The sequence below is a fragment of the Pristis pectinata genome, chromosome 2 (genome assembly GCF_009764475.1).
Source record: "Pristis pectinata isolate sPriPec2 chromosome 2, sPriPec2.1.pri, whole genome shotgun sequence".
In the NCBI taxonomy this organism is placed as follows: Eukaryota; Metazoa; Chordata; class Chondrichthyes; order Rhinopristiformes; family Pristidae; genus Pristis; species Pristis pectinata.
This window is the reverse complement of record NC_067406.1, coordinates 32,160,133-32,176,147: the sequence shown is the minus strand read 5'-3', so window position 1 is coordinate 32,176,147 and position 16,015 is coordinate 32,160,133. Positions and strand designations below refer to the sequence as shown.

Genomic DNA, 16,015 nt, shown 5'->3' with positions numbered 1-16,015 from the left:
TTATTAATGGTACATTACTTTTAGTTTGGTACGTACATTAAATTACATAGATTACATTAAATCTACATAACAAGCAGGCCAAATGCCCTACTTAATTTCTTATCTTCCTAACAATAAATGACATTGTTTTCCTTCTACTAAAATGAACCACCTTACACTTTGCTTTATTAAATTTAGCTCACAATTTTTCCTTCTACTAAAATGAACCACCTTACACTTTGCTCTATTAAATTTAGCTCGCAATTTTTCCTTCTACTAAAATGAACCACCTTACACTTTGCTCTATTAAATTTAGCTCGCAATTAATCCATCCATTCTGTAATCCTGTTTATGTCTTCCTGTATTTCCACACTAACAGCTATATCACTTAGCTTAGTATAGCCTGTAAAAACCACATCCCCAATAGCTGAATATATGAACACCAGTGATCTCAGAAAAACAACAATTCACAAATGCTCCCACTTAAAGGAAGGATTCCCTCTGTTTGTTGCCTTTGTCCCATTTGTTTAGACCATTCCATTACCTGCCTCAATTCTACACACATTGTATTTTCTCATGACTCTTTTAAACTGTTCCTTATCATGAAAATCTATATACAAGAACATAAATACATATGAAATACCAGCAGAAGTGGGCCACTTGGCCTTCAAGCCTTCTCTGTCATTAATCAAGGTCATAGATGTTCTTCAGGATTAAAACCATTTCCGTGCACTATCCCCATATCTTTTGATTCCTTTAATATCCAGAAATCTATCGATTTATGATTTGAATGAGCCTCCACAAATCTTGAAGGTAGAGAAATGGAAAGATTCACCTCCATCTACATGGAGAAATGGAAAGATTCACCTCCATCTACATGAAGAAATTTCTCCCTATCTCACACCTAAACAGCCTACTCCTTACATTGAATATATTACATCCATTGAATGCTATAGTCTATTATTCCTTTATTACTTCACATAATCATCATTTTTAAACTAATCTAGTATAATATTTAGTTGTATTTCTATTTCTAGATGTGTTATGTCCATATAGAATGGAAAGCCATAGACGATTTAAATTAGTTATCTTCTGCATCTTTAATGACTAGAATTTGTGAAGGATACTCACAGCCAAGGATTTTTTTCATTTTCTTTAAATAGTAGAATTGTCAAATAGAAATGTTTCTGGCTCATTAGTCACTCCATCTTATGTAAGTAGATAGATGACCCATTATAGCAACCCCTACAGACTCTCACATTGAGGTATTAATCCATGCAATAAGCCTTACACAAAGTAGCAAATTATTCAGAAGACTAACTATAGAACATAGAACAGTACAGCACAGGAACAGGCCCTTCAGCCCACGATGTTGTGCCAACCTAATCAAGATAAAGTTGTCACAAAATTGCCCTAATGATTTTACATTAAAAGAATCCCCATCCCATCAATTAACTGGAAACAATACATGTTAGGAATGTATAGAAGTACTCTTGTTGGTCAACTCCGTTTCATTAACCTTAAATTTTATTTAAACTTCTAACCTTCTCTTTCGGGAGAAAGAGCGTTGATTATTTTTTGAAGATTCAATCAAATGGTTGGCCTGAGATATATGAAAACAAAACAAACTGCAAATGCTAGAAGTCTAAAACAAAAACAGAAAATGCTGGAAATACTCAACAGGTCAGGCCACATCTGTGAAGAGAAACAGAATCAATGTTTCAGGTCAAAGACCTTTTATCAGTGGCCTAAGATATCTGTTTAGTTAAAATAAAAAAATGCAAGTGCTAGAAATCTAAAATAAGACAAACGGTCTCCAGCCTGAAATGTTAACTCTATTTCTTCTTTCACATCAGCAGCCTCACTTGCAGAGATTTTCCAGCATGTTCTGTTATATGTCTTTTTACTTAAACTGCCATAATCCAAAATGTGTTAAATATTTCAAATTCATACTATAAATTCCTTAACTAGATTGTGATTTTTCAATGTAGCATAATTGCCTCAGAAGTATTGCTTTCCTATTAACTGTAACAAATTTCTTCATTTATATAGTCATTGTTCACAATAATTAGTGAACATATTTTATATCAACAAAACTAATGACTAATTGGAAAGGCTGGTGTTTTTCTCCTTAGAACAGAGAAGGTTGCAAGGAAGTATGATAGAGGTATTAAAAATCATGAAACATACAGACTGAGTAAAGAGCAAGAAACTTTTCACATTGGTAGAAGGGTCAAAAACTAAGGGTCACAGAAGACCTGTACCTCACTGTACTTGTGCACATGACAATAAACTGACTTGACTTGGCTTGACACAAGAGACTGCACATGCTGGAATCTGGGACAAAAGATAAAGTCCTGGAGGAACTCAGCAAGTTAGGCAGTATATGTGGAGACTGAGGGATAGTCAATGTTTCGGGTTGAGATCCTGCATTAAGTGTGGAGGGATGATAGCCAGTATAAAGAGGTGAAGGGGAGGGGTGAGGCAGGAGCTGGCAGGCAACAGATGGAACCAGGTGAGGAGGGAGATGATGGGCAGATGGAGCCAGATAGGGGGAGGGGAGGGTGGAGGTAGAGTCAAAGACTGGGAGATGATAAGTGGAGACAACAAAAGGCCTTCGTTATCTGGAGCAAAAAAAAAACAAACTGCTGTAGGAACTCAGCAGGTCAAGTAGCAGCTGTGCAGGCACAGGGATAGTTGACATTTCGGGTGGAGACACTGCATCAGGACTAAAGAATGCAGCACCATCCCTTTGCCTCCACAGATGCTGCTTGACCCACTGAGTTCCTCCAGCAGTTTATTTTTTGCTTCAGATTCCAGCATCTGCAGTCTCTGGTGCCTCCCTTATCTGGTTCCACTTATCACAATAAAATTGACTGACTTTGACTTATCAGACTCCAGAATCTGCAGCCCTTCGTTGTCTCCATTTATCACCTTCCTTCAGTAACAAGGCACTCATTTCAGTAACATGGCCCCCAATTCTGGTGGGTGTAAGTTAGTAATTCAATAAATGAAGGTGTTTTACTCAGATGTACAATAAAGTAGCAAGTGAAAACGTCTAGATTATCTGGATTTCAGGAATCCAACCCTCTGGTTTCTAATAAAGTAATTTATTTCATTGTTTTCTGGTTACTGTGACACCTCTTTCTTTATTATGTCTGTGCCTTTAGCTTGCTCGAAGGATATCCCTTAAAAGAAAGATAGAATTTATATGAAAATCCATAACACTGCTGATGTTGGAAATCTGAAATAAAAACAGAAAATGCTAGAGATGTTCAGCAGGTCAGATAATATCTGTGGAAAGAAAAACAGCCCTTCAATCTGAAACTTGAACTCTGTTTCTCCTTCCACAGATGCTGCCTGATCTGCTGAGTGTTTTGAGCAAATTAAATGCTTTTGTGGTGTAGTCATTGTTGTAATGTAGGATTTGCAATAGCCAAGCTATGCCCAGCAAACTTCCAGAAGCATCAGGCTGACACCCCATAATTTGTGGTTGTGCTGTTGTATCAGGAGAAAAATACCAGTCAAAATGTTGGGAAAAGCTATCCTTCTCTTCTAAACCATTCCTTCAAATGTTTTATATCTACTCAGGAGGATAGATATCAAGAGGATAGGCTTTTGTTCAATGTCCTATTTGTAAGGTCAGTTCTCTAAAGTTTCAATATGTGCTCACATGTCTGGTTCAATACGATTTGAATCCCCAAATGGCAGGCAACATTTTCTTTTATCTATTAAATTTTAAACATTGAAAATGATTTCTTTTAAAATTGTTGTAGCAGTGTAGCTCAATGTGGCTTGATTCCCGTCTAGTCTGGTCAAACTAAGTATATTTGTATCATCTGTTCCTTTTGCTTTGATCTGCAATCCATTCTGTTAAAGCTATTTGATAAATTAATCTTTCTAGAAATGATGCATGAAAAAAATCAGCCTTTTATTATTTTTTAAGAATATAGTAGTTGATTTCTGATGGCACTTCTCATCGAGAGGAATTGGGGCTGTAATCTTTCCTCACTGTGAGCATTATGTTCATGAATTCAATATCTAGATTGGAAAAGTGAATTCAAAGACACTTCAGCAGTACATCACACAGATATACATTCACCAAAACAAAAGATCTTGAGTCATATATGGACAATACATAATATTAGTTAAAAAGATCAATAATGAGCATAAATTAATTTGTAATAATCCAAGAATGCAGCTCTTATTGTCGAACTCTGTTGTCATTAAGCCCTATTTTAAGCTTTAGGTTATTGAATCATATGAATGTACTTGGTGTGAAAAAAAATCTCTTCATAAGGAGCTTCTTCCAGGCCACAAAGTCCATTTATAGACCAATGTCTATGACCCCACTCAATTCCAAACCAAAAGTGAGTTGACGTTCCTTTAGGAATATGAAGTCATCAATGCCAGACGGAGGGAGCAATTTGAGATTCTCCTGAACCATGTGTTAACTGTGACAGATGCCACAATCAAACCCATCCTACAATCCTCTGGAAAAGAATGATTAGTTGACCTCCCTGTCCTCAGGGAAGCAAGATGCAGCATCATGCAGCCAAGAACTGCAAGACCACTTGGCCAAATGGCATGCATCTACAAAGACAGAGATATGGAATTGTGACTGAAACTCCATGACTCTTTCCTCGAATTTGGTGTAATGGAAATATTTCAGAGGATAAACAATGCTGATATATGGCAGGCTTTAAGAAACAGGCAAGTTGGAATGTGGAAAATAACAGCAGGTAAAAAGCCCCACCTGTCTCCTCTTAAACTGACGAGTTACTCTGGGCAAGGAACTCCTGCTGGGATCTCAATGTGATTTGAAACCAAACTGTTAGACAACATTGCGCACCAAAACCAGGAAAGCTGTTGGGACCAAAAGCAGGACTTGCACGTAGCCTTCACTGACTTGACAATGATCTTTGACTTCATCAATCATGAAGCCCTGTGGAAGGTGCTGACCAGATTTGGCTACCTTCCAAGAATTATAGTGTCATGGTGTTATGCAGCATGGAAATAGGCCCTTTGGCCCAACTCGTCTATGCTGACCAACGTGCCTTCCTGAGCTAGTCCCATTTGCCTATATTTGGTCCATATCCCTCTAAACCTTTCCTATCCATGAACATGTCCAAATATCTTTGAAACTTTGTAACTACTACTTGTTCTGGCAGCTTGTTCCATATACTCATCACCCTCTAGGTGAAAAACCTGCCCCCTCAGGTCCCCTTTAAATCTTTTCCTTCTCACCTTAAATTTATGCCCTTAAGTTTTAGACCCCCCTACCTTGGGAAAATGACTGTGATCATCCACCTTATCTCATGATTTTATAAACCTCTATAAGTTCAGACTCCTTCTCTCCAGAGTAAACAATCCCAGCCTATCCAGTCTCTTCTTATTACGCAAGCCTTCCAGTCTGGGCAACATCCTTGTGAATCATTTCTGTTCCCTCTCCAGCTTAATCACATCTTTCCTAAAGTATGGCGATCAGAACTGCACACAATATTCCAAGCGTGGTTTTGTCAATGTCCTATTCAGAGGTAACATGATGCCCCAACTTTTGTACACAGTGCCCCATCTGATGAAGGCAAGTGTGCCATATACTTTCTTCACCACCCTGTCTACCTGTGTGGCCACTTTCAGGGAATTATGTGCCTGTACCCCAAGGTCGCTCTGTTCTACAACAAACCCCAGGGCCCTATCATTTACTGTGCAGGTCCTCCCTGGTTTAACTTTCCAAAATGCATCACATTGCACTTGTCTGAGTTACATTCCAACAGCCATTCCTTTGTCCATTTCCCCAGTTGATCTAAAACATATTGTAACCTTAGACAACCTTCTTCCCTGTCCACCACATCACCAATTTTGATGTCATCTGCAACTGTAATCATACTACCTACGTTGTCATCCAAATCTTTAACATATATGACAAACAATAGGGGACCAGCACCAATCCCTGCAGACATCACTGGTCACAGGTCTCCAATCTGAAAAGCAACCCTCCACTACCACCCTTTAACTCCTTCCACCAAGCAATTTTTTTTATCGAATTGCCTATCTTACCCTGGATCCCATGTGATCTCATCTTCTGGACCAATCTACCATGCAGGACCTTGTCAAAAGCCTTGCTAAAGTACATGTAGACGACGTCTACTGCCCTGCCCTCATCAGTCATCTTAGTCACCTTTTCAATGAGTTCCCATGCACAAAGCTATGTTGACTATCACTAATCAGACCTTGCCCTTCCAAAATGCTGACAGGTCCTGTCTCTCAGAATCCCCTACAGTAACTTACCCACCACTGATGTTAGGCTTACCAGCCTGTAGTTCCCTGGCTTGTCTTTGCAGCCCTTCTTAAATAAAGGCACAACATTAATCACCCTACAGTCTTCCAGTACCTCACCTACGGCTAAGGAAAGTACAAAAATCTCTGTCAGGCTCCCAGCAATTTCTTGCACTCCTTCCACAATGTCCTACACTTGGTTAGGCCCAAGGGATTTATCCACCTTCATGTGCCTCAAGACCACCAACACCTCCTCTTTTGTAATATTGGTAAAGGTCCTAAAATTTCTTCATGATCAGATCACTGCCACCGTTCTCTGTATTGGCAAGAAACAGGCCATTCATCACCTAAATTGGGGTTAAGTAAGGTTGTGTTGCTACCCAACCCTGTACTCCATCCTCCAAGCTGTCATCTTTCCTCCTCATTAAGGATCATCTCCCCATTGGGATTGACATCCAATACAAAAGAGATGGATTGTTCTTTAACCTTTGTTGTCTCTGCGTAAAATCTGGACCCTCAAACGCATCCATTAATGATCTTCAGTATGCCAATATCTGTGCCTACCTTTGAGCATACTCAGAATGACCCTCAGTCCACTTTGGATCTTTATGATACTAGAACTAGGGGACATAGTCTCAAGATTAGGGGGAATAGATTTAGGATGGACACGGGGAGGAACTACTTTTCCCAGAGGCTAGTAATTCTGTGGAATTCTCTGCCCAGAGAAGTAGTTGAGGCTGCCTCATTAAATATATTTAAGACATCGTTAGATTTTTGCATAGTAGAGGAATTTAGGGTATATGGGGAAAAGGCAGGCAGGTGGAGCTGAGTCCACGGCCAGATCAGCCATGATCTTATTGAATGGCGAAGCAGGCTCGACAGGTCAGATGGCCTGTTCCTGCTCCTGTTTCTTAAGCTCTTATGCTTATGCACTGACTGAATGTCAGAGATTGCATTGCTTCAATGTTGAGGAAGGATATCCTGAAGGGCTCCTCAAAAAAGACCATATGGGTAGAGATTAGAAATAAAAAGTTGTTGTCACTTTGCTGGGTGGGGGTGTATTACAGACCTCCCAACAGTCAACAGCAAAAAGAGGAACAGGTATGTAGGGAGATATCAGAGAGATGCAATAAATAGAATCCTAGAACCATAGAACAAGACAGCACAATACAGGCCCTTTGGCCCACCATGTTGTGCCGACCTTTAAACCATGCCTAAGACTATCTAACCCCTTCCTCCCACATAACCCTCTATTTTAAATTCCTCCATATGCTTATCTAACAATCTCTTGAACTTGACCAATGTATCAGCCTCCACCACCACCCCAGGCAGCACATTCCATGCACCAACCACTCTCCGGGTGAAAAACCTCCCTCTGACATCTCCCTTGAACTTCCCACCCATTACTTTAAAGCCATGCCCTCTTGTATTGAGCATTGGTGCCCTGGGAAAGAGGCGCTGGCTGTCCACTCTATCTATTCCTCTTAATATTTTGTATACCTCTATCATGTCTCCCTCATCCTCCTTCTCTCCAATGAGTAAAGCCCTAGCTCCTTAAGCCTCTCCTCATAATCCATACTCTCTAATCCAGGCAGCATCCCGGTAAATCTCCTCTGCACCCTTTCCAATGCCTCCACATCCTTCCTATAATGAGGTGACCAGAACTGGACACAGTACTCTAAGTGTGGTCTAACCAGAGTTTCATAGAGCTGCATCATTACTTTGCGGCTCTTAAACTCGATCCCACGACTTATGAAAGCTAACATCCCATAAGCTTTCTTAACTACCCTATCCACCTGTGAGGCAACTTTCAGTGAACTGTGGATATGAACCCCCAGATCCCTCTGCTCCTCCACACTCCCCAGAATCCTGCCATTAACCTTATACTCCACCTTGGAGTTTGTCCTTCCAAAGTGTACCACCTCGCACTTCTCCGGATTGAACTCCATCTGCCACTTGTCAGCCCAGCTCTGCATCCTATCAATATCCCTCTGTAAGCTTAGACGGCCCTCCATACTATCCACAACACCACCGATCTTTGTGTCATCTGCAAACTTGCTAACCCACCCTTCCACCCCCTCATCCAAGTCATTAATAAATATCAAGAAAAGTAGAGGTCCCAGAACCGATCCCTGTGGGACACCACTAGTCACAGCTGTCCAATCTGAATGCACTCCCTCCACCACAACCCTCTGCTTTCTACAGGCAAGCCAATTCTGAATCCACACAGCCAAGCCTCCCTGGATCCCTTGGCCTCTGACCTTCTGAAGAAGCCTACCATGTGGAACCTTGTCAAATGCCTTACTAAAATCCATATAGACCACATCTACTGCACTACCCTCTCAATCTTCCTGGTCACCTCCTCAAAGAAACCTATCAGGCTTGTGAGGCAAGATATTCCCTTCACAAAGCCATGCTGGCTGTCCCTAATTAGTCCATGATTCTCTAAATGCTCATAGATTCTATCTCTTAGAATCCTTTCTAACAGCTTGCCCACCACAGACGTAAGGCTCACTGGTCTCTAATTCCCTGGACTATCCCTACTACCTTTTTTGAATAAGGCGACAACATTTGCCACCCTCCAATCCTCTGGTACCACCCCCATGGACAACGAGGACTCAAAGATCCTAACCAACGGTTCAGCAATCTCCTCCCTTGCCTCGTGAAGCAGCCTGGGAAATATTCCGTCAGGCCCCGGGGACTTATCTGTCCTAATATTTTCTAACAGCTCCAACACATTCTCTCTCTTGATAGCTACATGCTCTAGAACATTAACCTTACCGACACTGTCCTCAGCGTCATCAAGACCCTCTCCTTGGTGAATACTGAACAGAAGTATTCATTGAGAACCTCACCCACTTCCACAGCTTACAGGCACATCTTCCCACCTCTGTCTTTAATCGGACCTACCTTTACTCTCGTCATCCTTCTGCTCTTCACGTATGAGAAAAAAGCCTTGGGATTCTCCTTAACCCTACTCGCCAAAGCCTTTTCATGTCCCCTTCTTGCTCTCCTCAGCCCCTTCTTAAGTTCCTTCCTTGCTACTCTATATTCCTCACAAGACCTATCTGATCCTTGCTGCTTACACCTTATGTATGCTGCTTTCTTCTTCCTAACTAGTTGTTCCACCTCTCTTGTCACCCATGGTTCCTTCACCCTGCCATTCTTTCTCTGCCTCACCGGGACAAATTTATCCCTAACATCCTGCAAGAGATCCCTGAACATCGACCACATCTCCAAAGTACATTTCCCTTCAAAAATGTCATCCCAATTTACACTCTCGAGTTCTAGCTATAGCCTCATAATTTGCCTTTCCCCAATTAAATATCTTCCCGTCCTCTTTGCTCCTATGACATTGTCCATGACAATACTAAAGGTTATGGAGCAGTGGTCACTGTCCCCCAAATGCTCACCCACTGAGAGATCTGTCACCTGACCAGGTTCATTACCTAAAACTAGATCTAATATGGCATTCCCTCTAGTCAGTCTGTCAACATACAGTGACAGGAATCCATCCTGGACACACTTAACAAACTCCACCCCATCTAACCCCTTGGCACTAAGCAGGTGCCAATCAATATTTGGGAAGTTGAAGTCTCCCATGGTAACAACCCTGTTATTTTTGCACCTTTCCAAAATCTGCCTCAGTATCCCTACTGCTACCGGGGGGCCTATAGAAAACTCCCAGTAGAGTAACTGCTTCTTTCTTGTTCCTAACTTCCACCCATACTGACTCTAGAGAGGATCCTTCTACATTATCCACCCTTTCTGCAGCTATACTAGTATCCCTGACCAGTATTGCCACCCCTCCTCCTCTTCTCCCCACCTCCCTATCCCTTTTAAAACACTGAAAACCAGGAATATTCAATATCCATTCCTGCCCTGGTGACAACCAAGTCTCTGCAAGGGCCACAATATCATAGTCCCATGTACTTATCCAAGCTCTCAGTTCATCACCCTTATTCCTGATACTTCTTGCATTTAAGTAAATGCACTTTAGCCCATCCACCTTTCTACTTTTACACCCTGTACTCTGCTTCTCCTTCCTCAAAGCCTCTTTGCCTGTTAGATCTGACTTTTCTCCATTCCTTTCTTCCACTGACCTACCCCTCTGGTTCCCATCCCCCTCGCAAACTAGTTTAAACCCTTCCGAACCACCCTAGCAAACCTGCCTGAAAGGATATTGGTCCCCCTCTGGTTCAGGTGTAACCCGTCCTCTCTGTACAGGTCCCACCTTCCCCAGAAGAGATTCCAATGATCCAAAAATCTAAAACCTTCCCTCCTGCACCAACTTCTCTGCCACACATTCATTTGCCATCTCTTCCTATTCCTAACTTCACTATCACGTGGCACTGGGAGCAATCCCAAGATTACTACCCTTGAGGTCCTGTTCTTCAGCATTTTGCCTAGCTCCCTAACCTCACTTTTCAGGACCTCATCCCTCTTCCTACCTATGTCATTGGTACCAACATGAACCATGACTTATGGCTATTCTCCCTCCCACTCAAGAATCCTGTGGACCCGATCAGAGACACCCCAGACCCTGGCACCTGGGAGGCAACATACCATCCAGGATTCATGCTCACTGCCACAGAACCTCCTATCAGTTTCTCTGACTATTGAGTTCCCTATCACTACTGCCTTCCTCTTCTCCTCCCTTCCCTTCTGAGCAGCAGGGCCGGTCCCAGTGCCAGAGACCTGATACTGCTGCTTGATCCCTGCAGGTCATCCCCCTCAATAGCTTCCAAACCTGTTATTGAGGGGAACAGCCTTCAGGGTCCTCTGCACTGTCTGCCTGTTCCCTTTCTTCTTCTCTCCCCTGACGGTCACCCATTTCTCTGTCTTCTGGACCCCAGAAGTACCTGCTCTAAGGGGGAGGTGACCGTCTCCCGATGCACGGCATCTACATATCTCTCTCTCCCTGATGCTTCGCCGTGTTTGAAGCTGCAACTCCAGGTCATCAATTCTGAGTCGAAGTTCCTCCAGCCTCAAGCACTTACCGCAGACGTGGTCATCGTGCACCACAGCAGGGTCCATTAGCTCCCACATCAAGCAGCTGCAGCACACCACCATGTCCTCCATCTGAACTAATTCTTTCCCTACCTAGTTTTATCCTACTTAAAAATTTATAACAGATAACAGGTAAACCTTACCTTTACCTACCAGCTACTCTCCTGCCTTGCCCCTTTACACCGAAGCCCTTGAGCCAAAGCCCAAAGCACTCTGCTCCCACTCACTCAGCTGCCTGATGGTTACGGCAGTCTTCTTTTTAAACTGTTCACGCGCTACCAACTGACGTCACGCGCCTGCGCAGTTACTCCCCACTATCCCTGAACTGTTAGAAGAAAAAACTTATCTGTTCGGAACTCCTCAGCTGCTAAAAATAGGATTTAATTTCCCCAAATATCAACTGGGATTGCCTTAGCGTTAAAGGCTCAGAGAAGGCAGAATTTTTGAGGTGTGTGCAGGAGAGCTATTTGATGCAGTATGTAGACAGATCAATGAGGAAAGGAGCATTACTGGACCTTGAGGAATGTAGGTGGTCAAGTGGAGGGAGTGTCAGTGGGGGATCAGTTTGGAGATAGTGACCATAACCCTGTATATTTTCAAGTGGTTATAGAGAAGGATAGAGATGCACCAGTAATAAAGATCTTAAATTTGGGTAAGGCCAACTTCGTTAACTTAAGGGAGGACCTGGAAAATGCTGATTGGGAGTATCTACTTGCAGGTAAGTCTACAGCTGCACAGTTGGAGAGCATTCAAAGGAGAAATAACAAGAGTTCAAGGCCAACATGTTCCTGTAAGGGTAAAAGCCGTGGTAACAAATGTAGGGAACCCTGGATGTCAAGGGATATTGAGGGTGGAATAAAGAGAATAAAGGGAGCACATGACAGTGATAGGGAACTAATGGCCGGGGAGGCCTGTCTTGAGCATAAAAAGTGTAAGAAGGAAACTAACAGGTACCCAATGCCTTAGTGGGCTTAAAGGTAGATAAATACCCAGGGTTAGATGGGATTTATACCAGGCTACTACTGAAGGCAAGGTAAGAGATTTCTGGGGTTCTGGTGGAGATTTTTAAATCCTTGCTGGACACAAGTGAGGTACCAGATGAGTGGAGGGCAACAGAAATGGTCTCCCTTTTCAAGAAAGGCAACAGGGAAAAGCTTAGACCTCTAAGCCTTACATCAGTGGTAGAGAAGAGACTGTAAAAAATTCTGAGGGTTAGGATTAATGATCACTTGGAAAGGCAGGGACTAATCAGAAGCAGCCAACATGTCTTTGTCAAGGGCAGATCCTGTCTGACCAATCTGATTGATTACTTTGAAGAAGTAACAACGTGTATCATTGAGGGCAGTACAGTAGATGTGATTTACATAAAATTTAGTTAAGCCTCTGACAAGGTCCCACTGGATCCAAAATTGGCTTGACAACAGGAGACAGAGGGGGTTGGTAGAGGTTTGTTTTTGTGATTGGATGTCTGTGACTAGAGTTGTCCCACAAGATCGGTGCTGGGATCCTTGCTGTTTGTAATATATGTGAATAACTTGAATATGGAAGGCACGATCAGCAAGTTTGCAGATGACATGAAGATTGGTGGAGTTGTTGATGATGTGGAAGGTAGTCTTAAGCTGCAGAGAGATATCAATATGTTGGTGAAATGGGCTGAAAAATGGCAGATGGAGTTTAATCCAGACAAATGTGAGGTAATGCATTTTGGGCACACAAATGAGGCGAGGAAATACACCAAACATCATCCCGATTTCACGCCAGTTGTGAACGGCTGAGGACCCAGAACTAATCGATTCTTGTTGCACTTCATGAGTAACATCCTGCCATTTTGAAAAAGGCACATTGATTCCTACTCTTTATTCATACTGATGTGTCACTCTTACCCTGTTGGCTCATGTTTTAGGAAAGAAATGTGTAAGGTAATGTGTGCATTGTGAAGGCAAGTTATCGCTGGTATCCTGACCAAAGCCTGTATCTCAATTGATATCACTAAAACAGATTACCTGATCATTATTACACTGTTGTTTTGTCATATCTCTTATGGCATTGAAGGAAGCCATTTTGGCTTATCAAGTCTATGCTGCCTCAAGGAGCAATCTCATTCTCCAATTGGTATTTTTCCCTGCAACCTCTTCTGACTACATTGCCAATAACTTCCCTCCCCCAAAGATTCCACCACTCATCTACTCATTAGGGGCAATTTACACTGGCTCATGAACCACCAACCCACATGTCTTTTGGATGTGGGAGGAAACAGAAGCACCCAGAGGATATCCATATGGTCACAGAAAGGGCGTGCAAACACCACACGGACAGCAGTGGAGACCAGGCTTGAACCCAGGTCACTGGAACAGTGAGGCAGCAGTTTTACTAGCTATGCCATTGTATTATTCTTTAGTTTTATCGATGAAGCCTGAGGAGAAAAGGAAAAGGGAATCAAAAACCAGAGGGCATAGGTTTAAAGTGAGAGAGGAAAGATTTAGAAGGGACCTGAGGGCCAATTTCTTCATGCAGAGAGTGGTGTGTAAATGGAATGAGCTGCCAGAGGAACTGGTTGAGGCAGGTACAATAACATTTAAAAGACACTTGGACAGATACATGGATAGGAAAGGTTTAGAGGAATATGGGCCAAATGTGGGCAAATGGGATGAGCTTAGATGGGCACCTTCTAAGCATGGACGAGTTGGGCTGGAGGGCCTGTTTCTGTGCTGTATGACTCTATAACAGTAAATTTGGCAGTGGATAGATTTTTGAATGACCACAAGAATAAGAAGATGCTTTAAAGTTGACAGTATAGTAATTTACTAATAAGCAATAGATGAAGAATAACCAAATTATAATTGGAAAAGAGTATACTGAGGAAGCAGACTGTCTTGAGGTAAAATAAGTGAACTGCGATTTATTTAAGAAATGCAATGAAGATGAGATATTTCAAGTCAAAAGTTATAATATTAGCGAGATTACAACTCCCAAAGCAGAAAATTGATTAATTGTGTCATTACAAATTGGAGTAAACATTAAAATTAGTAGCCAGTGGGATGGACTACAGTGTAAATATAGAGTCTAGTTAATATTTTAGGGAATCAAAGACTGACATGGACTAGGCTAAGCAGAAACAAAATAACTTTAAGCAGTTTACAGGAAGGATTAGGGATCCATTAAGGAAAATGGAAATGGGATTTAGAAACTATATTATCACGACTCTGCAAAATACGGTAAATAAAAGGGAAAATGGCAATCTTTCTGACCCAAAGCAGTGATAAACAAATCTATGAATTATTTTTTTCTTTCTTAGAATGCAAGTAAGTGATAATATTCCACACCCTCAGACACGTTGGAAATACATTTCCAAACCTCAGTGATATGGCATGAGCAACCTTCCAACATTCCTTGAGGGTTTCTATGCAATTTTTGAAAAAGTTGTTAAATGAGCTGTTTATCCTCTTCAAGAGGTTCCCTGGCCATTTACTTAGAGGATCCTATAGAAATAGATATTAAGCACTTCCACCAAATATGGTTTCAGCCTCTTGTTGCTCATGGCTGGAAAAGGAAGACATATGGCATAACAGTAAGAGGAGGAATTTGGCCTCTTGTTCCCACTCTACCATCTAATAAGGCCAAGGCCTGCCACTCTGGTGAACACTAAGTGACTTGTTAACACAATGGGTGAGAGCCAGGGGCAGGAGGGTGATGGGTATGGAGAGATGAGGAGGGCAAACATTCTCCTGTCCCAAGGAATAATCAGAATTAAGCACGTTCACCCTATAATATAAGGAAAGGCACACATGTTTCATCAATGGTCAGTAAAGTGAAATTCCAGGCAGACTACTGGCATGAAGCATTCATTCATTATTAGATAATGCTGGTAAAACCAAAGTTCATTGAGTTAAAACATCAATTAAATTAAGTTGTTGTATGCAATCAAAATAATCCACACAGAAATTCAGCATATATTGTTTGATCATCTGGAAGTAAGCAAAGTTTGCTGTACTGAAGAAGTGTTAAAAAGACAAATAAAATTATATCCAAGAATGATGTATTAAACTTGTCTGAAACTACATATGGAGTAGTGTGCATTGTTCTAGTTGTGATATTTGGGCCATACTTTGTGGGGTTAATGAGTGGCAGTTTGCTGTACTTGTACTTTCCCTCAGAAACCTTATGAGCCCTTACACTGAAAGTTCCTGTCAACTATGGCACCCTCTACAGGGGATATGGGAGACTTGGGTAAGCAACTGGCTAATTCCTCAAACTAAGAGATTGAAGAATTATTAAGGAATAAGGTGGAAACTGAATCAGGAAATGTAAGAGACAGGATTGAAAGGCAGAATGCATTAAAACAATATATTTTGTAAGTCTCCAACAATCATTAAAATCTAAAGGAATAAAAGCCCTTGTTAAAGTTAATATTGGTGCCAGGGCACTTGGCAGAAATTAAGGCACATCGTGCTGCTTCGGGATCTAGTACCTGAGTGCCAAAGACAAGGCTGAAGCAGTTGTAACCATGTTCAGCAAGATACACCTCCTCGATAATGCACCTTGGCTTTCTCCTGAGATCTCCATCATCACAGAACTCGGTCCTCAGTCAATTTGAATCACCCCATGTGATACCAAGAAATGACCATAAAACCATAAGACATAGGAGCAGAATTCGGCCCATCAAGTCTGCTCCACCATTATATCATGGTTGACTTATTTTTCTCTCTCAACCCCATTCTCCTGCCTTCTCCCCATAACCTTTGTTGCC

General features: G+C 41.9%; 1 protein-coding gene across 1 annotated transcript in view; it reads left to right on the top strand.

Moving 5' to 3' along the window:
- Positions 1-16,015, top strand: part of cplx4a (complexin 4a) — a 36,256-nt gene that overhangs the window by 1,012 nt on the left and 19,229 nt on the right. The window lies entirely within an intron of this gene.